Source organism: Molothrus ater, chromosome 15 (genome assembly GCF_012460135.2).
Source record: "Molothrus ater isolate BHLD 08-10-18 breed brown headed cowbird chromosome 15, BPBGC_Mater_1.1, whole genome shotgun sequence".
Lineage (NCBI taxonomy): Eukaryota > Metazoa > Chordata > Aves > Passeriformes > Icteridae > Molothrus > Molothrus ater.
In genome coordinates this window covers 424895-448361 of record NC_050492.2, presented here as the reverse complement: position 1 = coordinate 448361, position 23467 = coordinate 424895, and the positions used below count along the sequence as shown (strand labels likewise).

Below are 23467 nucleotides of genomic sequence, written 5' to 3'. Positions count from 1 at the left end.
AGAATTTTCACCTGGCATGCTACCACTGGGAAGAAGACCCTCATTGCCACAAACAGCAATGTTTATCTAGGATTCACAGCTGCTTCTTACAGCCACTCAGTGAAGTGTCCATGTCAGGTGGTAGCATCTATTCTGTTAAATACGATCTTCAATCTAATCAATTAACAACTCAGAGCTTTATGAAAACACAGTAGGCCACAAGGAAAGAGAAATAAAACTACAATGTGTAATCTAAAAAGCGCCACTGATTTTTGCTTTTTATGTACCTTGTTTTCTTTTAAAATCTTCCATGTAACACTAAAACCCATTAACACTAAACTATTTAACATGAAGAAACTAAATTTTTAAAACTTAATTTACAGTAATTGTGCAAACACAACCCTATCCTATCAAAACACATGTAGGGCTGCTCATACAACTTGTTAAAGGATGCCATTCCTCCAAGTGGCAAACATAACAGAGAATTCCCCTCAACGGTAGCAATGAGTAGCAAGAGAGGCAAACTGATGGTATCCAGAAAAGAGCCCTCTGCCTCCTTTTTCCTCAGCTGTTCAAGGTTCACTGCAGTTTGAAACAACCAAACACAGCCCAGCCATCAGGCTCCATGGCATGGGCTGCCTCCCAAAACTCCACAGTAACATCATCAGCCTTTTTCCATCCATCACCCTCCACTGACCTGTCTTCAAAGACTGCTCCAGATAAATATCAGGGCTGGATGGGTACTGTTGTTATCCTAAGGCAAGATACAACACTCGGCTTCCAGTTTGAGGAAGTAAAGTGTTTATGCCTTGTGTTCCACAGATATTTAAGTTGTATCAGAAAATGACCTTGTTTTAATTACTACAAGTCCTGACCAGTACTGTCCCAGCAGGTCACAGCCAGCCTGGTGACACCAGCAGAGAGCTGTGTCCAGCAGGCCAAGGTTTCCTGGGAGTGTTCAAAGGTCCTGTAAGTCAGATTGAGAGGACAGGAAGCAAATGACCAGATGCAGCATCTCCCTCACTGCAAAATGAAGAGGTCAGACACTTGTTTCTCTTTCTCCAGGCACACATGGGCCACGTTGTCTCCTGGGGGACTCCCAGATTTTTTTGTGTATATTCACAGTTTTTCAGAGGGATCATTTTGTTTCGCTTCAAGAGAAAAAATTATTTTAGATGAAACTCTTTTTGTGTCAGGAGAAACTAGTAAATATCATGAAGGCCATACATAATAAAAACCAAAATCCTGGTAATTTTTTTGGCAGCCAAGGAAAGCTGCTGTAGCAGAGGCATGAGAAATAGTATGTTCTCCAGAGTAATTGTCCAGGAATATTCTTAAGAGAGAGTACTGCAGCACTTCTCTGCCAAAATAACACACTATGTTATTCTGCAAATGCCAGAGATGTGAAGACAGGTGATGATAATGCCTCTTGTCTCCTTCAGTGTGAGGCCTGAGGATCCTCCTCTCTGAACCTGCATTTTTAAGATAGCAAAATTTGCCAGATCTTGAACAAAAATCAATCCAAGAAAACTTTCCCAAACAACGGAAGATTAGTTTGCTTCGGTCAGTTCCCCACTTTGAAATGCCACAAAACTTTACAGGCAATTCCACACAGGGTGCAGGAAAGAGAAGGGAGGGATGCGGGCTGTTTGTGCCAGTTTGTCATTGAACAAGAGGCTGGGACATCTCAGCTCTACCCCCCATAAGCCATTTTGAGAGGGGACACAGGCACTATGGTGGAAATACTGAGCTGCAACTGTTCACTTAGAGGCTTGCAGTACCTTCAGAAAATAAGACATGGATCCTTCAAAAAATGGTTGTCCCTTATTTCAAATAGTTCAAATTCACAGAAAACATTTTTCTAGCAAAGAGCAAACTTGACAGCATGTTAAAGACAAAACAAACAACATACACAATAGAACCCAAGCACAAACTTACATTTTTGGTCATAAATGCTTCCAGAACATGGTTGTCACCTTTTATTCCCAAGACTTCAGACATCCTGGCATACACCTGGAAATTAACATTTCAACAGTAACATACTATAGATACTAACTACCTTCAACATTTTCAGTTACTCTAAAACCTTCCCCAATTTGACTCTGCAGGAGGAAAGCACAGGCATAAGTGCCTATACATCCAACCTACGACCTTGCAGGCTGCAGCACTCGTAGGAGATGGCTTATCTACTCTCTTGTGGTGTCCTGTGATGTGGGGACTGAGGCTTTTACTGGCTCTTACAAACATTTCTTCTCACAAAGGAGTGCAAATTTTCACATTAACCTCACTTTGTTGTTCTTAGAACAATATAGTCTCCATTCAAAACCCTGGTTTATTACAGAAAATTAGGAAGGGGTGGAGAAAACATTTTTTGTCAATCTGTCCTCAGTGGGATGTCATTCAATGCGGTCTTTAAGCTTACAAATTCTTGCACTGCTGGTGATAATATCTGGTAAATCTGGTACTCTTCAGACATTGTTTTGTGTCCTTGAAAGGAGAACAAAGGCTTAGGCAGCCCAATAGCTTGCAGCAGTGTATGTGTCCCTTGATTTGCAGTCCGGGACACCCATTTCAGGGTCGGTGTCCCAGCACCCTGCCTGCCAGATCCAGCTGTGGGTAACATGCAGCTGCAAATGCACAGGACACAGCAATTCTATTTCTTCCTTACTGTGTAATCTTCATAAAGTTCTCCGGGGGTTTTAGTATCCTAACATTTAGTTCAGATAAAAACATTTTGTAGGGTTAAATCAACTTCAGAGACAGAAAGGTGACAATAGTGCAAAGCTGCTGCCCGAGCCTGTGCCAGCCCCTCCCCACACTCGCCAGCTGCGCTTCGTGGGTAGAACGCAGGGCCAGCACTCAGGGGTGTCACTGCAGCCACTCAAGCCCTTAGGGACACTGTCCCCTTGGGGACACCCCGGGCTGCCTGGCATCTGCCTGCTGATGGATCCCGGAATGCAGCAGAGGTGCGGGGAGAGCCCCAGCGCAGCTCCCAGCGGTGAGCGCCTGGTGCCATCTACTGCCGGCTCCCTTCCCCATCCATCTACTGCCGGCTCCCTTCCCCATCCATCTACTGCCGGCTCCCTTCCCCATCTACTGCCGGCTCCCTTCCCCATCTACTGCCGGCTCCCTTCCCCACCTACTGCCGGCTCCCTTTCCCCATCTACTACTGCCGGCTCCCTTCCCCATCTACTGCCGCTCCCTTCCCCATCTACTGCCGCTCCCTTCCCCATCTACTGGCTCCCTTCCCCATCTACTGCCGGCTCCCTTCCCCATCTACTGCCGGCTCCCTTCCCCACCTACTGCCGGCTCCCTTCCCCACCTACTGCCGGCTCCCTTCCCCACCTACTGCCGGCTCCCTTCCCCACCTACTGCCCGCTCCCTTCCCCATCTACTGCCGGCTCCCTTCCCCATCTACTGCCGCCCGCTCCCTTCCCACAGCCCAGCCCAGCCCAGCCCAGCCCATCCCATCCCATCCCATCCCATCCCATCCCATCCCATCCCATCCCAGCCTCGGCACCTGTGCCACCGCACCCACACCAGCCTCCCTTTGCCCTGATGGAATCCTGGGACTTGCTTTAAAAACCAAATTACCAATGCTCCACCTCTGACACAGTTAATAAGAACAATGAAAACAATAATATCAACAATTGGATTTTCACATCCCAAAGACTTTAAATTCCAGCTTACTAAAGTCAGGAGTATGTAAACTTGCAGCTCTAACCAGTAATCACACCAAAATCAAGGGTAACTTAATTTGTAAGCCAATTTATCCTTTTATAATTGTATGAATGTAGTTTTTGGTGGCAAAACCAAAGGACAATCAAAAAGATGAAAAAAATAATACTATATAATACAATCTTTAAATCTTGCAAAATAATATGTTCACACTGTAAGTGTAAAGTTACTGCTTACAGTAATTAGGCATAGCAAAAATAATATATTGAAATATAAAAATAATACCTTCCAAGTAAAAAAAAATCCACTCCCTAAACAACGCACTGCTGAAATGCTACAGCAGCTGCAATTTTTGCAGTGTTTCAGAATTATTGCGTTTGGTGTCATGACAAGAAAAAAAACAGTAGCAAGGAATGCAGAGGCATCAGCAGCTACCCCTGTGTGTTCTGAGCCTTTCTTCGTGCTCCGGGAGCCAGCCCAGCTCATTGTGCTCTGCTGTCAAACTAGGCTCTCCCCACATCAGAGTTTAACAAATAAAATACTAAACCAGCAGTCAGTGTTGACAAAGAGCAGTGCTTTAATCCACAATTATCCTTGTAACTCTTACTACTCCTTTTATCATCCATTAGCTTTGATTCCCATTATCCCATCAAGAACTGTGTCAACGCTTTTGTCCCTGGGGATTTCCCACACTACTAGGATCTGACAGACAAGCCTGAGTGCTAAGCAGGATCATTACCTCTTAAATCCACTTATCTGATCCACTGAATAGTAAATTGAAAAGCTCATTAACAGCAACAATCTGATTTGTTTTCACGTGTGACAGGGTCATTCCAAGTCAGCATGAATATAGCCCTCACAATAAAAACTACTCAATCTATAGCAAATTGTAAGCTAAAATAAATATGATTTTTAAAAAACATTCTTCAAAATCATTTTCAAAACCCGCACATGCTATTAGCATACAAAAATAGAAAAGTAATCGCCTCCCACCACAGCAATGCAATGCCCCTGGACTTCTAAACACTATGAAAAATTAATGATAAAGCATTTTGGTCGTACAATAATAAAACACACTTCAACAACAAAGGCTGTGCTACATATTCAAAAGGTGGAGAGAAATCCTGCTGAAAAGGGTCGTAAAAAGCTGTGGAGGTGATCTCATCTTCTGCTTAGGTCCTACAGGGCGCCCCGGGGGTAAGGGCAACAGAGCCACGCTCCCCGGGGCTCTCCCTTCACCCCTCCCTGCCCTGCTTCAGCAAGGAGCCCAAGGCTGACGCTCCTACTGCCCTCAGGTGCTGCCAGCAAGGAGCAGGGAATCAAGTTCCAGTAGGAAAACCTTGGTTCTAGACTCCTGGAAAACAGTGACACAATGAGTCCCAGATCCTTATAACTGCAAGATTTACAACTCCAGAAGAGAATTCCATGTCAGTCCAAAGCTGTGTGACTAAAACATGTATGGCCAACAACGTCAGCTGACAGGAGAATACCATCCCCAGCTCACCTTACACACCTGTGACCCTGAGGGAAACATCCTCACAAGTGGCAGTGGTAGGCTGCGATGTTTCAGGAGCTCCACAGGTCCAGGAACCCAGCCAGGGCCTTTGATTCAAGCTGGAGCTGGTGGCACCACTGCCCTCAACCCCCAGTGGCACTGCTGTGCTCAGAGGTGACAGCACTGGCCACGGCAGCCAAGAGAAAGAACAGACCAGTGAAACACCTTCAATACTGATCAGCCACAATTTCAAACATACTGAACCAAGTGTGAAAGCAAAGGATCAAGGGATCCTTCTTTTTTCTGTTTGTACCCTTATAACCACCTTGGTGGCATCAGGACCCTAAAGGAAGACAGCAGATTCACAAGCTCTGGTGCCAGGGAATTTTTTAATTATCCAGGAAATTTTATAGAATCACAGAAAAATTAGGTTTGGAAGGGACTTTAAAGCCCATCCAGTCTTACGCATGCCATGGGCAGGGACACATTGCCAGGCAGCTCCACGCCCTATCCAACCTGGCCTGGGACACTTCCAGGGATCCAGGGGCAGACACAGCTTCTCTGGGCTATCAGTTGTCCAAGTTACATAAACATACACTTCCCAGGTCCTTGAACTGTCCCAAAAGGACAAGAAATAAAACTGTGGAAGCAATGTTTTATAAAGCAAAATACTTGCATGTAAATACAGACCAAGAAAACAGAAATAATTCAGTAATGACACCAAAACTTTATTTCCTTCTCTTCCCTACTCTTTGGCCTTGGATATGTTTAACTTTGCTTTGCTTTTGGAAGTCTTCTCTTTTTCGCTCTAACATTATAACTCTGAAGAAGCTAATTATATCAATTCTTAAATGTGAAGCAGATTACAGAACTGGGAAGCTCAGAATATGAGTTCCTAAAGGTTGTATGGCTCAGTAATGACAGTCACAGAAATTCAATAAAAGCACTGTATGGAATGTACTCAAACACACCCCATGAAACAAATTAAAACAGAGCAATGAATCTCTCACACTGTGCAAATAAGAAAGCACAAGAAAATGTTAGTTTCTACAGTTTTCATAAGGGCTATTATAATGAATTAAGATTTTGGATAATGAATCTTCAGAAAATTACAGTAAAGTTATTACCCGTAGGCACAGCGTAAATGCTGCAGATATTATCACTTCCTTGATGCCCTCCAGGCCTCGCTGCAGAGAACTATCACAGCAACATTAAAGCATTTTGTCATGAGCAGTGAGGGCAGAAGCAGACCTGCACCACGTTTACCCCAGCCTGGCAGAGCTGAAGCACACGGGGCACATGGAGGGGAGCCTGTCTGTCCCCGTGGTGTTTTTGGGAATCCAAACAAAGCAGGGGCAACTACTATGGGGTTCTACCCCCCACCTCCCTGACCAACATGCCTCCAGCACCCACCAAACCTCCACACTAACTGCAAGTGGCATTCTTGGTATTGAGTGCCAAAACACACTTTGTAATTTCCCCTATTTTTAAAATCACACTCAGGTATTTGAATTTTCAGCACTTAAAATCTCCAGTATAACACAGCAGAAATGCAGCTCTACATTCTGCAGCCAGCTTCAGGAAATGGGAACTGAATCCCCTAATTGGACTATCAGGGTGCCAGATCATTCATCTTTATCTCCTGATCAAACTGAGGGCTTCAAAAGCCCTGGCTTTTATCTCCTCTTCTTAGCAGATGAAAACCTTGGTCACTTCCACTCCTGACCAGCTGTCTTAAAAAGCTAACATCTCAAAATACTCTTAGCTCAGAGCCTAAACAAGAGAATGAGTTTTTACTGGATTAAACTCTCTAAATGAAGAAACTCTCCAAACAGGCCATAAGGAAATGCCTCAGTTAATTCAGACAGGATCTCTGAAGACTCAAGTGGACTTTCAGCTGCTTTCTACGTAGGCTTCTCTCCCACCCACTGCTGCCTGTGTTCGTAATAACCAGAGCACCCACACCAATGACATAAGTGATATAGATGATTTACTGTCTTACCTCCAAACCTAGCCTAAAATACTGCATTAAGTTATCCTCAACTGAAAGAGACCTACTACAACCTAACATTTAAAAACGAGGAGATTGTTATTATAACCAAGTGTTCTGTTTTAGGTGAAAGGGTAAACACACTGTGTGGCTCATTGCTATGGATGTTATTTCCCTCCTAGTCTGTTGAAATACTCTGCCACCACAAGCTCTGACAGCAAGAGGTATTAACATTTCCCACAAAGGCTGTTTTCCAGGCCCTGTTCCCCAGTTCTTCCCCATAAGCTGGAGGATTCAGAGGAGTCTAGGGTGCCAGAGTGATTAACTCCCTGCTTCCTGATCTATAAAATGCCTATACGGTGCCAGCAATAAACTCTCTCTTACATGGAAATTGATCTCTATTTCAATTACTATCTCTCAGCTTTTATTTACTTATTTATTTATTTCTCCTTTTCTTAATCCATGTTTTCTGAAAATCTTGAAAGAGGTACAATTCTGCTGAACTTATACAGGAGACCTACCATGAATGGACTGCTCTTATTACTGATGCAGCCTGAGAAGCATTCTCTGTAAAAAACAAAGAAGAAGAAAAAAGAAATGGGTTTATCTGCTAGGTTTTCAGTTAGCCATTAGTTAAAAGGATGCTTAGCTTAAATAGTCTTGTTTAGACTTTCATTTTTGTTAAGCACTGTTAGAGAGTTTTAATTTCACTGTCTCTTGTGTTCCCCTTCAGGGCTTAAAGAACAGATATTATAGTGAAAACGGAAATACTATTAACAGCTGTTACTTTTTGAACACCTTCCAGAAGATTTTTAGCTTTTGAAGCACAGTGTTGGGCTGCACTTTCCATCAGAGCTATACAGTGAACTGCAGAAATTCAAGCCATGTATGCAGTCAAGGATTTGCTTAACAATAAGCCAAAATGCTGTTTTAGAATCCTTCGTGATTGAAATGAAGCACTACCGTGCAGTTACAAGATTATATTTGTGTCAGTCAGAACACTCCAAAAGATCCAGAAATACAGGTAATCAAATAGCAGTAATCCACACTCTGACTTGTCCCTACATAACTATTACAAGTGTGCAGCTAAATTTTATTCAGATGCTGAATTGTATCTAAATGAGTGGCCCACTCAGCACACTTATGTGCAATAAACACCAACACTCAAGAATCTACATCACTTTGACACTTAAAAGTACGGAATAAAAATCAGAGCTACTTACTATAGCTCTAAAATCCCTATATCCAAACCTATTGCATTGTACTGAATAACAGCACTGCAGGTGTTCTGCATCTCCAAATCAAGCCTTAAGCACATGAAATTTAGCAGGATCACTTCTTCTGAAGAGGTTTTGCACCAGGGTTGTACATGACAGTGCTTTTGCACATTTATCCCAGGGCATAAGGAGAGGTGTTACAGCCACCACAGCTAATACCAGCAATTTGAACAACCCTCTTTGGCAAGCCAGAAATAAGATAATGGTTCAACATAGGCCGGCTCCTCTGAAATACTGGCAGCATTGCCTCTAATTATAGACATCTGTCATTGCTAGCCACTCAGTAGTAACCCTAACATCAATATACAACTATAACACCACACTGCCTGCAGGCACAGCAATGGGAGCCAGATCCAAGAGGCGGGCAATCATCTGCCTCAGCCAAACTATCTGTCAAGGGCTCCTAGCCACAAATAGCTCTTACGTTTTGTATCCTTAGGATAATATGTTGATTTATTTTAGATCCTCTAATATTTACAGTCTAGGCCATCTACTAAAATACAGGAACAAACCTGATGGCTGATGGAGGCAGTTGCTGCTCAGAACCACCACGGAAGGCCATAGCTCTCAGCACCCGCACCAACACCAGGGCAGCTGGAACAGGCACCTGTGCCCAAACTCCCCTCCCCAAAATCACACCTGTGCATTTCCAGCTGCAGGGCATGGGTATGGCTATGCCCTTATCAGCCCACATTTTACTTACCAACCTGAAGGAGTATTTTCAGTCTGAACCCGGAGAATATCCGTGCCAAAGCGAGCACAGGGAGTTCCAGTATCCCAGAGTTCCCTGTGTCCCTACAGAAGAGAGAAGCTCTGCAGAATTATCTGCAACTGCAACGTGCAATTTTGAAACAGAAATTGCATTAATGCAATAAAGTATGTTTACTGATTAAATACTTAAAGGCAAGCAGACGTGCTGCTAACCAAGAAATACATTTTCTTGAAATGTACAGGTAAACATAGAGTTTTTTTTTAATGCTAGGGTGAAAATCATGCTGAAAACCTCAATATTTTCTTTCTTTTTTTTTTGTCTTCATTTGAAAATCCATCTCAGAAAGGGGCAAAAAGATTTTAAGTTTAAACTAATTAGGAAATAACTTCCTTACAATTATCTTAATTTGTTATTAACAAAACCAAGATTTCTTAGTATGATTCACAACAGCCTGTGCTGAAAAGAAACTATTAATTACTCGATAGACAGTTAGCTTTCAAGTGAGCTGCATTTTAAAAACCTCCTTTAAAATACAATTGCTAAATGCCTTACAGTGCTGTAATGTGAGACAGGTTCAAATCTTATTACTTCACTGAAATTAAAACCTAAGTTTTAATACTGTTCAAGTCGAACAATGATTCCACACTTTATTGCTTTTGAAATCCCTTGATGATCATAGGAAAAAATGCCCTCGAGAAAAAGAGACTCTGTTTTCGATAAACAGAAAATACAGTTTGCACTCTTAGCCTCTTTGTCATCACAAAAAAGGATTTAATGCCAATTCTTTAAAAAAAGACTTTTTTCACAAAATGTGCACCTTGTGTGCCATTTGTAAAATCAGCTCACTTTCTTTTATTTATTACTGCAGCGCGGCAAGGCAATAAAGCAGCTACTGATAGCTAATAAATTACATGCCTTTTAAAACAATTCTCCAGCTACAAAAAAACTTGTAACTACAAAGGCTTACATTTACATGGTACATCGTGTGAAGTGTCTACATTTATGTTCTACTTAACCACATAAATAAAATCTGACCCTTTATTAAACAGACAAGCATGAACCAGGGGCTCCACAAAAGATTAAACAAAAGGTAACTTTTTAAGGCTTTCCTACGGATTTACGTAACTAAACATAAAATTTGCATCAGTAGTTCATGTGAAAGTATTTTTAAAGTAAATTGCCTTTTTAATTGATGCCCTTCAAGATACCTTCAGGAAAAAAAGGTGAACACAATTTTTCAATTACAGCATGGTAACACTGATTTACACCTGAATCTAAAAATTAAATAAGGTTTTAAATAATAATTGCAACATATTACTGTAACAAAACCAGTAATTCTCCAGCACATATTATGCAAACCACGATTTGTATTTTTAATTTTAAAAAGTATCAGAGCTTTGGGAAAGCATTTCTTTGTTAAAGTAGATTTTAACAAAAAAACCCCCGCAGTTTTATTTCATCATGCATCTCTCCAAGAAATGCTTTAAATTAGACATATCTATTAAGCTTGTTGAACTGCTCTTTAATAGTTTTGCTCCATGGCCAGTCCAGCCCTCACTGCTGACAGCACAGAGCACTGAAGTGCACTGTCTTTGCCTTTCCATCTGCATTATTTTTAGGCTGATGTGCTCAACTATTTCCATAGATTTCTTCCTTACAGTTTGATTGTCTCATAAATCATTATCCTAAACATTACATTCCTTTTAATTGTCTCTATATCATCATGCAGCTAAAATTCAGCTGTGTAGTTGAAATATTATTTCCTCCACTCACAATGTTTTTACAGTTCCTGAAGCTTTGGTTTTGCTTTGATCATACAACTTTCCCTCTGTAGTTCCAAAATGGCAGTTCTTCAATTGAGCATGGAAGCAGATCTTACCTCCCTACTCGTAAAACCATTTAAAGACATTGCTGTTGCATGTTAAGGTAACACCCCTGACATGTCAGCAGGACCAGGAATTCCTCCCACAGCCATCCATCACTCTGAACTGAGATGCTGTGGGGCACATCTCTCACTCTGGACAAGCACTGCTTGATGAGATGGGAATCAAAATGAGATGGGAAGTAGTTTTGAGACACTTTTCCACTCCTTTAATCCTAGGTTTACCTTGATAGTTTGTTTTCTTGTATTTTGCATCAGTGGTAAAACAGCAAGACAAAGACATTCCTTATCCAAAGCAGACAAAAACAAGGTTTTATAAACCATGTGGCCAGGGCAACAAACAAAGCAGAGCCTGTGGTTTCCTAATTCAGGTTAGTTTGTCTACTTGTGGAGATGAAGTATTGGTGCAATTCTAAGATGGTAAAGAATAACAAGTGAATGAAGCCTGGTGTGTCTGTATCAGGAGGGTCCTTTGAGGAATAGAAGTCCTCAAAGTGCTGCAGAGTGGAAAGAGAATTTAATAGGACAGACCTTTAAAAACTACAGTTTGGTTCAAGAGGAGTTACAGATGTTTTTAAATATAAAAACACAGTGATACTCAAATACCAAAAATTCATCAACTCTGAATTTCACCCAAGAGTTCAAGCTAAAACACAGGACACTGAAATCAAGAAGAGCTCAGGAAAAAGGAATGAGCTGGTCTGACCTATGAGCACACAAAGTATTTGAGAGGCATAATTTAAAGAGAAGTTGCAAATCTTTAACTTTTGCTGAAATTAGGCAACTAAATAATATAGCTAAAATTTGAGAGAGCATGGTATTAGTCAAGAAATTCCAAACACAAATATGCTGTAGAGATAACACAGCAATAGATCCAACTCTGGATCACCAGCAGGGAGCAGAATTACAGTTACATGAGTATTTATCGAAAAGCTTATAAAAGTAATAAAAACTAATGAAACCAATCAATCAAAATTGGTCAAGAACCTTGATCAGTGACTATTCTCAGTAAAACGTGGTGAGCTTCAGACTGCAGTCTTTGAAGTTGAAACAAAGGGGTGACTCCCTGAAGTTGTGCACAGAAAAACACAGCCTGCCTTGGCTCTGGCCGGAGAAAGACTGTCACCAGGCTAAGGGAGAAAAATGCAGGGCAGAGTAAATAAAGGCCCTCTCACTCCACAGCTGAGTGAGGCACGCAGCAGTGAACACCCTGAAGGATGGGGTGGCTGATGCTGAGCAGCCAAACAGGAGCTGCAGGTACCCAGCCAGTGGCACCCACGGCAGCCCAGTGCCCTCCACACCCTGGACCCACGTGGCAGCGAGGCCACAGCCTCTGCAGGGGCACCCAGGCCTCCTGTACTGCCTCTTTTCAGTCTGACTGACAGCAACAGTCTTAAAATGCATAAACTAGAATGTACTTGTGCTGTTCAGAGCTCATTCAAAGATAGCCTATTCTATTAATGTTACTTAAATAATCAGATTCTGTGCACATTCTTATAAAATCTAAAATAATATGATTTTATATTGACTTACATACTAAAGTTTTTATGTATCTTGTGATCAGCCACTTTATTGTGTAGATGATATCTATACAAATCATTTAATACTTAAATTGATATAAACCCCTGCTTCAGAAATAAAACTTTTATTCCCAGAAGACATCTTTCTCAATAGAGCTACATGCCTCAAGAAACAACTCGTCAGTAGTGAGAATGCTCTGGAGAAATAATATGGAACCTTCCTCATGGCCTTCCTAACTGCAGTTCTTTTGATCCAAATTGATGCCAACTACCAACTCTTCCAACAAATATGATACAGATGAAGCCTGTGTGAAACACAACACTGAAACACTTGGAGTATTATTCCCCTCCTTGCTTCAGAAGAAGGGCAAGTAGAAGAAAGAAAACAGTTTGCCTTCCTGTGATGTTTAACAAAAGTGCATTTAAGCCTGAAAAGCATACTTCAAAAATATATTCCTGTATGTGAAACAGACCCATATCTGGACATTACTAGCATTTTTGATTACTCTAAAAGCACACAAAAGTAAATGTCAGAAAGATGTCTGCATGGTCTAATAAAAATAATTTTGTGAGGATGCGCCTATCTAATGAAATATGAAGCCAAGCCCAACTGCTGTTTGTTCTGCAAATTTGATTTCAGGATAATGGAAAATGGTTATAGACAAGATAACAGTCTCCACTGCCCCAGCCTGCACACTGCCTGGGTGAAACAGCCTATCCCTGCTCCTTCCTGTGCACAGTTGGTCTGCCTTATACTAATCCAATTAGGTATGAAAATCACACCCTGCTACACCACACTCTGACAAAGTCTAACACAAACCTGAACCAGATGCTCTGGAGAAAATGTTCATTTTCATTTTTGTTTTAACTAAAATACACATTTTTCCTAAGTGGAAAAAGCCCCAAGCCTTCCTAAGTTCAAGTGATCCACAGATGAACCCAAGTTGTACTGCTCCAAACATTAAGGCTGTGACTCCATTTTTTTAACACATAAGAATCTAAGGAAGCCACGTGGCTCCTGGGGCATCTCTGGATACCATAAAAAGGAGCATTCAACAATTAACAATGAATTAGATTGTGAATTTGTTGTGTGAGAGGAACAGGGGTGTGACAGCTTTAGAACACCTGTGAACAAAAGCGACAGTTGGCCGCAAGGTGTTCCACTAAATCATCATAAAGTATGTCAGTCATACTCAGAGAATGTTTCTCCTTTCTCTCACCCAACTTCATATTCAGTGCTTTTGGCAAAACATGTTCAAACAAGAAGACTTTCCATACTATTATTTATTACCTATCTTCACTCATCTGTTATCAACTTGAAGATAGCTACAGATATTTTTCTGGGGTGAAAGAGCTGTTATGAGGAGTTGTATTCCTAAAGACTGCTGAAGGAAATTTATGAAATGTCTTAATTTAGCTACAGAATTTTAGATTTAAATTGCGAGGGGGATATTTTTCTTTCTTTGGCCCAAAGTAGATAAACACAGACTCTTCTCACCTTGTTCTCCAAATCTATTCCCAGAGCCATCACTGTGATAAGAATGAGCCGCCCTGTGTGGACGCCCAGCTCTCCGAGGGCATCCTGTGCCCTGCCAGCCACACTTCCAGTGCTCGGAATGCCACTAGAGGGCTCACATATTGGTATGAAATCACAGACACTGCTAGCCAGGACTGAAGATAATGGAATCTGCGTTATTCCTTTACTAAAATTCTCTTACACATAGAAAACATTGCTGCCAAATATGTAATTGGGCCATGGTTTAACTGAAATAAGGACTGAAAATGCTCAACAGTCAACTGTGCAGCTGGAGAGCTAAGTTAGCACAGGCTTTTCCTTGAAAAACAAACATCTGCAGCCCTCGCTCTGTGGGCCCCAGGATTCACAATAAATGCAGGTCAGTCAGTGCCATGCTATGCCATGTCATACCACAATGGATTTTTTTTTTAACTGTAGATTTTATTGGGATGATTCTATTCAGTAATTGCATAAGTGACAGAGCTGTAGTCTCTGAATGGCTTCATTAGGTGAGAAACAGGAGAACTGATTCCCTCCTGCTCCACGCTGATCCCTCTGTGCTGTGCCACCAGCGGGTGGGAGGAGGCGGCAGCAAGTCCCACACGGGTCAAACCTCAGCTGCCCAGAGCAACTGCAGCACCAGGGCAACTCTAGGACCAACATCAGCCTTCTCCTGCAGAGAGAATAGCAGAGCAGATCTGGCTAAACAAGAATCAACTGCAGAGAAAAGAAATATATTATGCATGCACTAGATACGTACAGCATATTTTTATTCCTGTCCACGTTAAGCTGTGCTCCAAGACAGCAAACCCAATGGGATAGAGATGTATCCATAAATTATTAAAGGAATTAAATGGGAAATATTTTGATGGAAAGTGAGAGACTCTAAGCATGTTTGATTTTAGAGCTAAAAAGCAATACTATATATTTTAGGTAAAAATATTAGTTGACAATGCATCCCATTTGACTGAAAAATCAACTAAATAAAAATTAACACATCAGCACAAGAACAAAATTAACAGTCTATGGCAGATGAATCCTCTATTGCACCTGTCCTCCACTGTGCAAAAGAACATCAGCCTGCCACTGATTATTTCTTTTTGACATGATTTATCACCTACTATTCTTTAAACTTGATAAAGCAAATTAATCTTTGATTGCAGGAGCCACTGGAGGTTGTCATTAGTCATGTAGTTTGGTGAGGCTGCATGTGTTTCATTTACCAGTCACAAAGAAATGAAAGCCCAGCAGCCATTACTGCCTGCTTCAACTGCCTTCCTGACCCACCCAAGAGAAAAGACAACTGAATTCCAGACACGGGATATTAAGCAGCTACTCCAGGACTGACCCACATAAACAGAACAGAGTATTTGCTTTTCCAGAAAGAATGCTGATGCCTTAAAATGGATGTTCTCAGGAAACAAATTCTAATGATCAACAATTTGATCTGATTAACATATATTTCAAGCTAGAAGTCTACCAAGTTGTATCAATAATGTGATTTTAGGTATTAAAAAATGAAAATTGAACCTTAAATAATTGTGTACTCATCCAGAAGACATATCGGAAAAGTCTCAGCCAGCCTAGCAAATGTGCACAAACTGAAAATCCCTTAAATTTGTGGGCTATGGCTGGGCCATGCGATCAGCCCCGAGCCCTCCTGCCCAGCACGTTTCAGCTGTCTTCGCCACACCAGGATTCACTGCAGCTTTCTGTGTCCATCTGCCCTGGGCCCACTGCTCCCCTTAGCTCAAACCCACTGTCCCCCTCCTCAGCTGGTGAGGGTGGGAGCACCTGAAATAGGGACAAATGGCAAATCTCATTGATTTTATTGACCATGCTTCACAGCATGGCAGATAGTCTCTCTGGACCAAGTCCAGCTCCAGGATTCACCTCCTCAGCAGCAGAGGTGGTTGGGACTGGGAGGGCTGGCCACGGGCTGAGACCCCGCGGCAAACCGGCCAGCCCGGGGCTTTCAGGGAGCTCTGAGCCCAGGGAACCACAATGAAACTCTGCTCAGCACCTTCCAGGAACACACTCCCCAGAGAGGGCCAGGAGCTGTTCAGGGAAACACATCCAGCAAGAAACAGTGGTCCAAAGCAGAGGAACCTCCAAAGGGAGGTGTGTTTGGAACCTCGCTGCAGCCCATGCCCAATGAGCAGAGCAGCCGTGGGACACCAGGGACACACAGTACAGCATTGGCCCTGACACCACAGGGACACACAGCACAGGACACACACACTGACACCAGGGACACACAGCACAGGACACACAGACTGACACCACAGGGACACACAGTACAGCATTGGCCCTGACACCACAGGGACACACAGCACAGGACACACACACTGACACCAGGGACACACACAGTACAGCATTGGCCCTGACACCACAGGGACACACAGCACAGGACACACACACTGACACCACAGGGACACACAGTACAGCATTGGCCCTGACACCACAGGGACACACAGCACAGGACACACACACTGACACACAGGGACACACAGTACAGCATTGGCCCTGACACCACAGGGACACACAGCACAGGACACACACACTGACACCAGGGACACACAGCACAGGACACACACACTGACACCACAGGGACACACAGCACAGGACACACACACTGACACCACAGGGACACACAGCACAGGACACACACACTGACACCAGGGACACACAAAGGACAGGACACACACACTGACACCAGGGACACACAGTACAGCATTGGCCCTGATACCACAGGGACACACAGCACAGGACACACACACTGACACCAGGGACACACAGCACAGGACACACACACTGACACCACAGGGACACACAGCACAGGACACACACACTGACACCAGGGACACACAGCACAGGACACACACACATTGACACCAGGGACACACAGTACAGGACACACACACTGACACCACAGGGACTCCACAGCACCACAGAGAGAGGTTCCCATTCTGGCCAGGAATGCCAGGCAGGAGGTACGCCTGAAACACTGTCCAGCTTTTATTTCTATACATTTAACAGAAACCCCACACTAGCCCAGGGTCTGTCCCCAACAGCTCTTCCAATGCCATGTTGAAGCAGTTTATTAACCGGGGACACACAAAAGCTGCTACTTCTGAAGCCAATCAGAATTTTGATGTATAAACCCCACACAATTATGGGGCTATGATGTCTGACTTTCTCAAGGTATATATATTGAAATAGTAAATTACACATTTAGAAATAGTAAATTTAGAAATAGCATATCACTATTAGTATGATGTGCTGGGAAGGTCATAGAGCCAGGAAAACAAAGGAACATCATCAAACAACTCAGGGTATTCCTAGTGTTGCCATTACTATTTGCATCAAAATTAATTATTGCTACTTTGTGTTGAAGAAATAACTCAAGCTATTTTTCAATGTCGATCTACAGCATGAAAGTTAAATTAAAGATTTACAAATTACTGTGAGGTACTTAATTTGATGTGTTAGTGTTTTTTTGGTTTTTTTTTTTTTTGTTTCTAAACTGAGCCATTTGGAAGTATCTATATGAAAATTACATTTCAGTACTAGAGAGGCAATTTGTATTCTAGAATTAATAATAACAAATACAGATAATAACTGCAGGAAAAAATCCTCGGAAATATCACCACAGGAATCTCTGTAGATATTTGAGAAAGCAGAATAAAGACAGTCACTGAACTGTGAATTATGAGTAGTTGTTTTCCATACACAAATGCATTTTTAAAAGTGAGAATCTCTACATGCAGTAGATTTTCCACTTTTTTTTCTTAGTTGCACAGATAATTGTATGTTTAAATATAAGTACAATAACTTAGGATTCATATAAAAATACACACATTGTTTGGCTCCATTGAGAAGCTATAAATTTCATCTATTGAACATTAGCTAAAAAATTACACGTGTTTATCATCTGGATTATTCTCAGATTAATAGAGATAAATGGCAAAACATAATCAGCACCAACTCTGCAACTTAATCATTGCATCTGAGCTATAGGAAACACTTAATTACTCTCATTTACTAGGTGCAATCTAATGAGGAGACATTAGCCAAATGAAAAGAATGCAGTACAAACAAACAAAATAGTTATACCATCATTAAAAACAAACTCTGACAGTGCAGGTGACAGCGTATGCAGGATAAATTACCATAATGTCCTAAATGCTGAGCTGTCAGCATGCTAATGCCGGATCGGATACCCAGGGAATGTCGGCACCGGAGCTGTCAGAACCGGGGATCATCAATCACCTCCCAGCCCCGCTCCGCTCATTAGCGCGCCTGTGCTGGGCTCGGCTTCGGCACAGCGAGAGGGAAACCTCGGCTGGCACACAGAGAGAGCGGCCCGCAGCCCTCCCGGAGCGGGGCAGAGCCTGCAGCCCGAGAGCACGGGCAGGCTGGGCCCCAAAGCAGCACCCCCAGCACCCCCAGCACCCGCTGTCCCCAGCACCCCCGTGCCTCCACCCCCGTAGCCTCAGCACCCCCCGTGCCCCCACCCCTGTCCCCAGCACTCCCCGTGCCCCCAGCACCCCCTGTCCCCAACACCCCCTGTCCCTAGCACCCGCCCTGTCCCCAGCACTCCCCGTGCCCCCAGCACCCCCCCTGTCCCCAGCATCCCCCGTGCCCCCAGCACCCCCCGTGCCCCCACCCCTGTCCCCAGCACCCCCGTGCCCCCAGCACCCCCGTGCCCCCACCCCTGTCCCCAGCACCCCCTGTCCCCAGCACCCCCCCTGTCCCCAGCACCCCCCGTGCCCCCACTCCTGTCCCCAGCACTCCCGTGCCCCGGAGCTGCTCCCACAGACCAGGCTGAGAGGGCTCCTGGCACATCCCTGCCTGTCCTGCACCAAACGGAACCCAGGACACTGCCTGCTGCTTACACAGCCACCTACTACAGTGACACTCCGTTTATCTGAACATGTTTTTGTCTTGACTCTTTAAAGGAACACACAGACTCAAAAAAGCCATGCAAGAATAGCCCAGCCAGGCAGGCAGGTGTGTCAGGGCTGCCTGTGTCCATCCCCACGTGTGCCAACGACCCGAGGAGAGCAAAGCACTCTCTGCTTACAAAACACTGCTGCTCCACTGCTGTAATACCAGCAGTGTCACAGTGATGAAGCTCGGTGGAATAATACCTTTAGTTTTCATTTGACCTTCCAAATTGCTCTGTTGAGCACAGTAAACATTCATTAAACTTTGAGAACTGCAAAGTTTCAGATATCTGGGGCTGGGTCCAGCTGAGAGTTCTTCCATACACACATTCATCTTCTCTCACCTTTATTTTGAGGTCTTAAGTGATAGAAATGCTAGAGAAAATGCAGTGAGGTTGAAAGATGAAACTACTTCATCCATAACAGAGCAACCATAAATCACCCTCAGATTGAGGGAAGAAATGAACTTTAAGAATGTGAAATGATAAACCTGAGAATTAAAGAACTTTTTAGATTCCAATGCAAGCGAAGAGATCCTATTATTAAGGAATCCAATTTTCAGGTTCTGCTGATTTCCATGGCATTAATAATACTCATTGTTTCCAAGGCTTAGGCCAATGTGCTGTTCCATTCTTGTATCTTAAATATTGTTTCAGAAGCACAATCCAGAAAATACTGCTCAGATACGGAAATCTGGTTTGTATTTTATACAATTATACTTTCCCTTTCCTAATTAAGATGTGAGGAGGAAAAAAAACCCAACCCACATTAAAGAATCATGTTATCCAAGATTCTGCTTGTGTCTGCAGAAGCTGAAAAAGAGACTGGAAGGGTTTTTGTTCGTATAATTCAGGTATCACCTACATGCAAATGCATTTGAGAGGGATAATTAACACTGCACCTTATACTCTTATTCAAGCAGGTCTCCAGAATCCTTTAGCAAATATACTACAAAGTCATTTATTAAGCAGAAGTACAGAAGAAGACAGACAGGAATGGCAGAGAAAGAAATTCAACAGGTAATAAAATATTTTTGAATTGATTTCAAAGACTCAGAATTTAATTTGGGTGCCTTTTGTTGCCCTTGTAATTGGGGATGGCAATCCTCTGTCAGTGCTTCCAAACAGCCCTCCAGAATTCCAGCCAGACACATAAAATCCAAACCAACGAACACCGATTCCCTCAGACCTCAGCACATCCCTTTGCTTGCACACAAAATCCTGTCACACCTTTGCAAACCCTGCCCTTCTGAACAACAGAGCCAGAGTCAGGACAAACCTCTCGGAGTGGGCAGGGAGCCCCTGCCCATAGATGGAAACAGACAATATTAAACTCTGATTGAAAGCACAATTAAATAATTACCTGGTTTGGAGGATTTTTTTGATGCAAAAATTTATGTTTCCTGAATGTTATACTTCAGGTGGTTCTCCTATGTTCTACATAGGAATCAGCACTTTCTTTAAAGAGAATTAAATACAATTTCTTTTCCCAAATCTAACAAGTAAGGATACAGAAAGAAATGTAACATTTTGAATTCATGAACCATGGATGGACTACCCTTACACAAGGCTCATGCTGTTTTTGTTTTTTTTTAAATAAGACTGTGTTTAAATTGTGGGCTGGTAAAACAAAAAACAACCCAATTTTATCAGGCTCCTTCCTTGTGAGGACAAATGATCTCTTAAAGGCCCTTTCCTTGGTTTCTGATGGACAGAATAAAAATATGACTGAAATATCTTGCAAGCAGTTAACAAATCCATACTTACAGAAAACGAAGTAAGGAAAAGGATTAAGGGAAGTTTGAGAAAAGATTGCTCATGCATGGACTGTGAGTACTGTTAGCAGGTAAAGACAGTAATATGTGAAAGCCCAAAAATATGTTACAAGTCTTCTTAAGAAAGTAACATTTATTGCCTTTCAAGGATGACATATTCCAGTAATTCTGTGTTTACTTGTTTAAGTAGGCTTGAAAATAAAGTTTTCAATACTAACAAGAGAAAAGAATGAATAAGAATCATTGAAGTGCATACTAAAGATCTTCTATATATTATGGATATGTAATAGGATTTTTTCCTCCATCATAAGATATTGCAGGGGTGTTACTGTCTGTATTTAAAGAGTAATAATGACAAACTATTCTTAAAGGGGAATCCTTCCAGATTTGTAAAACACTGGTGACAGGAGCAATCAAACTAAGAAAAAGCAGTCAGTCCTTGACTGATATTCTCATTCATTTTTATGACAAATGAAGTACATTATAGGAAAAACAAATGTAAGAAGTTTGTTTAACAATATTCTGCATATTCATACAGTACGATGTAAGAATAAAAAAAAATTCAAATCTAACTAGATTATCATTTGCTTTGCATATAACATTGAGTACCTATAAACACTGAGCTATTAACATTGAGTAACATTGATGCTATAAAGTATCATCATTCACTAGTATTAAAAAGATATAAATTCAGTTGAGAACAGTTGATACACTCAACAGATCATAATCTCAAATACTGCTTTTAATTCATGATTATTTTTAAAAGTTACAACAAATATATGGACTCTGAAGTCCCTGAATTATGTAAAACTAGTTTTCCACAGACTGAAGGGCTAAGCATTTACAACATAGATTAAAACGATAACATTAAAAACTCAAAACACTGATAAAATTCCCTTATTTTAAAGACTAGTAATTTCTTTTTATAAAACATTTCCTAATTCAGTTTTATAACACAATTACTTGTGAGCTTTGCTAATGACAGACATGATACTGGCCCATGACCTGTGAGTAATGCACCAAAATAAGGTGATTTTAAATCTGTGGATTAGCTATTATTTAGATTTATGATTTAATGAATGGTAACATATTTTGCTACTTTATGAAGCAATGAGCAAATCATAATGTCTTTTTCTTCCGAAGAAGCTCTCCTTGGCAACCATCAATGGAGTGTGACTGTAATTGATAACCTGAGCTGATTTTACATTCTGTTTGAAATCCGGGTTCACAAGGTTAATTATGGCCCAGCCACAGCTCATGGGAATACAAAGCTGTTGTGCCTGCCTGGCTGATGAAGATGTACAGCATGATCCCAGCAGTTCCCTGACACAGGAGGGACCTCCAGCACCACACTTGGCACTGACACCCACCCCTGACAGCCACCCTGTCACTGCTGGTGGCACTGACACCAACCCCTGACAGCCACCCTGTCACTCTGAGTGGCACTGACACCCACCCCTGACAGCCACCCTGTCACTGCAGGTGGCAGTGTCAGAGCTATGGTCCTGCTTGCTCAGAGAACACACTGCTCTGCATGTTCTTTCTGCTGCCTTTTGCTTCATGTCTTCTATTCTATTAAATGCAGGGATCAATAATTGTGTGTCAATCCAAAATAAGTTACCAATTAATATCCAACAAAATTACCATTGAGGAAGGATCAACACTTGGTTCCATTGTCAGTCCCCTCTTCTGCAACACTGAATTGAAACATGCAGCAAAGGAGTCTCGTTAATGAAACGCAAGTACAAGAGATGGGAATTTTAAAGACATCTCAGAATTACTATAACAAACCACTTACAAGGCAAGGGAAGATAAGCATTACATCATGAATGAGCAGTTCAGTGATTTCATCCTGAAAATCAGCACCAATCAATGACCTTGTGAACCACCAGACCAAGCTTCCCACTCAGCACTACAGCACCAAGCACACCCTGGCAGCCTGACACACACTTTCAGTATCCCAGAGAAGCACGAGCAGGGCAGGGCTGCGAGCACAGAGAGCTTTGTCTGTCTGTCTGCCTCCCTTCAGCTGCAGCCGAGGCAGCGTGGGGGTGGCACAGGGAGCCTCAGCACCCAGGGTGCTGCAGAGCAGCAGAGCCTGGGCAAACTCAGCTTCACTTATAGTACAGAGCACAGATCAGTACAATCCTCTTTTTGAGTTCTGCACTGCAATCACTGTGGGCTCAGAAGTGAAACCAGGCAGTGGAAGGAGCAGCAGCAGCCACCAGCTGCTCTCCTCAGCTACCTCAGCAAAGCTGCGCCATCGGCAGGGACACCACTGCTTTCTGCATGAGTCCTACCTTCCTTTGCTCTCCAGATGGATGGTGTGTCATCTAGAGGTTATTTTCTAACAGAAAAACGAAGCAGAAATCTCATTAGTTATCCTCTATGTTCATAGATTCACAAGTATTAATACAAGATTTTAAATGGGAAATGCAACATTAACTTCTACATGATTCAATCATGGTAAAGAACAGATAAAGTTTCTAAAGAGACCTAGAATACCTAGAAGGAATCTTGTGGATGCTGAATACTGTTCATACCAGTACAGGCAACCATGTCCCTTAATCCTTTTATAAAATCACTCAAATTTCATTTAAAAATCTGTTAATAATTTTCCCTCCATAATACCCCCTCTGGGAGGCTCCTCTGGATGAGCCTGGATGTTTTGAATTTCTAACCAAAGCTGTTTGAT

At 42.4% G+C, this 23467-nt stretch overlaps 1 long non-coding RNA gene across 1 annotated transcript in view; it reads right to left on the bottom strand.

Annotated features, from left to right (window-relative positions):
• Window positions 1-23467, bottom strand: part of LOC118692210 (uncharacterized) — a 111047-nt gene that overhangs the window by 58066 nt on the left and 29514 nt on the right. Inside the window, exons 4-6 of the long non-coding RNA XR_004981124.1 lie at window positions 9123-9214; window positions 7664-7709; window positions 1918-1992 (exon numbers count right to left, since the gene is read on the bottom strand). This is a non-coding gene — a long non-coding RNA (uncharacterized LOC118692210). The remainder of the gene's footprint in view (window positions 1-1917; window positions 1993-7663; window positions 7710-9122; window positions 9215-23467) is intronic.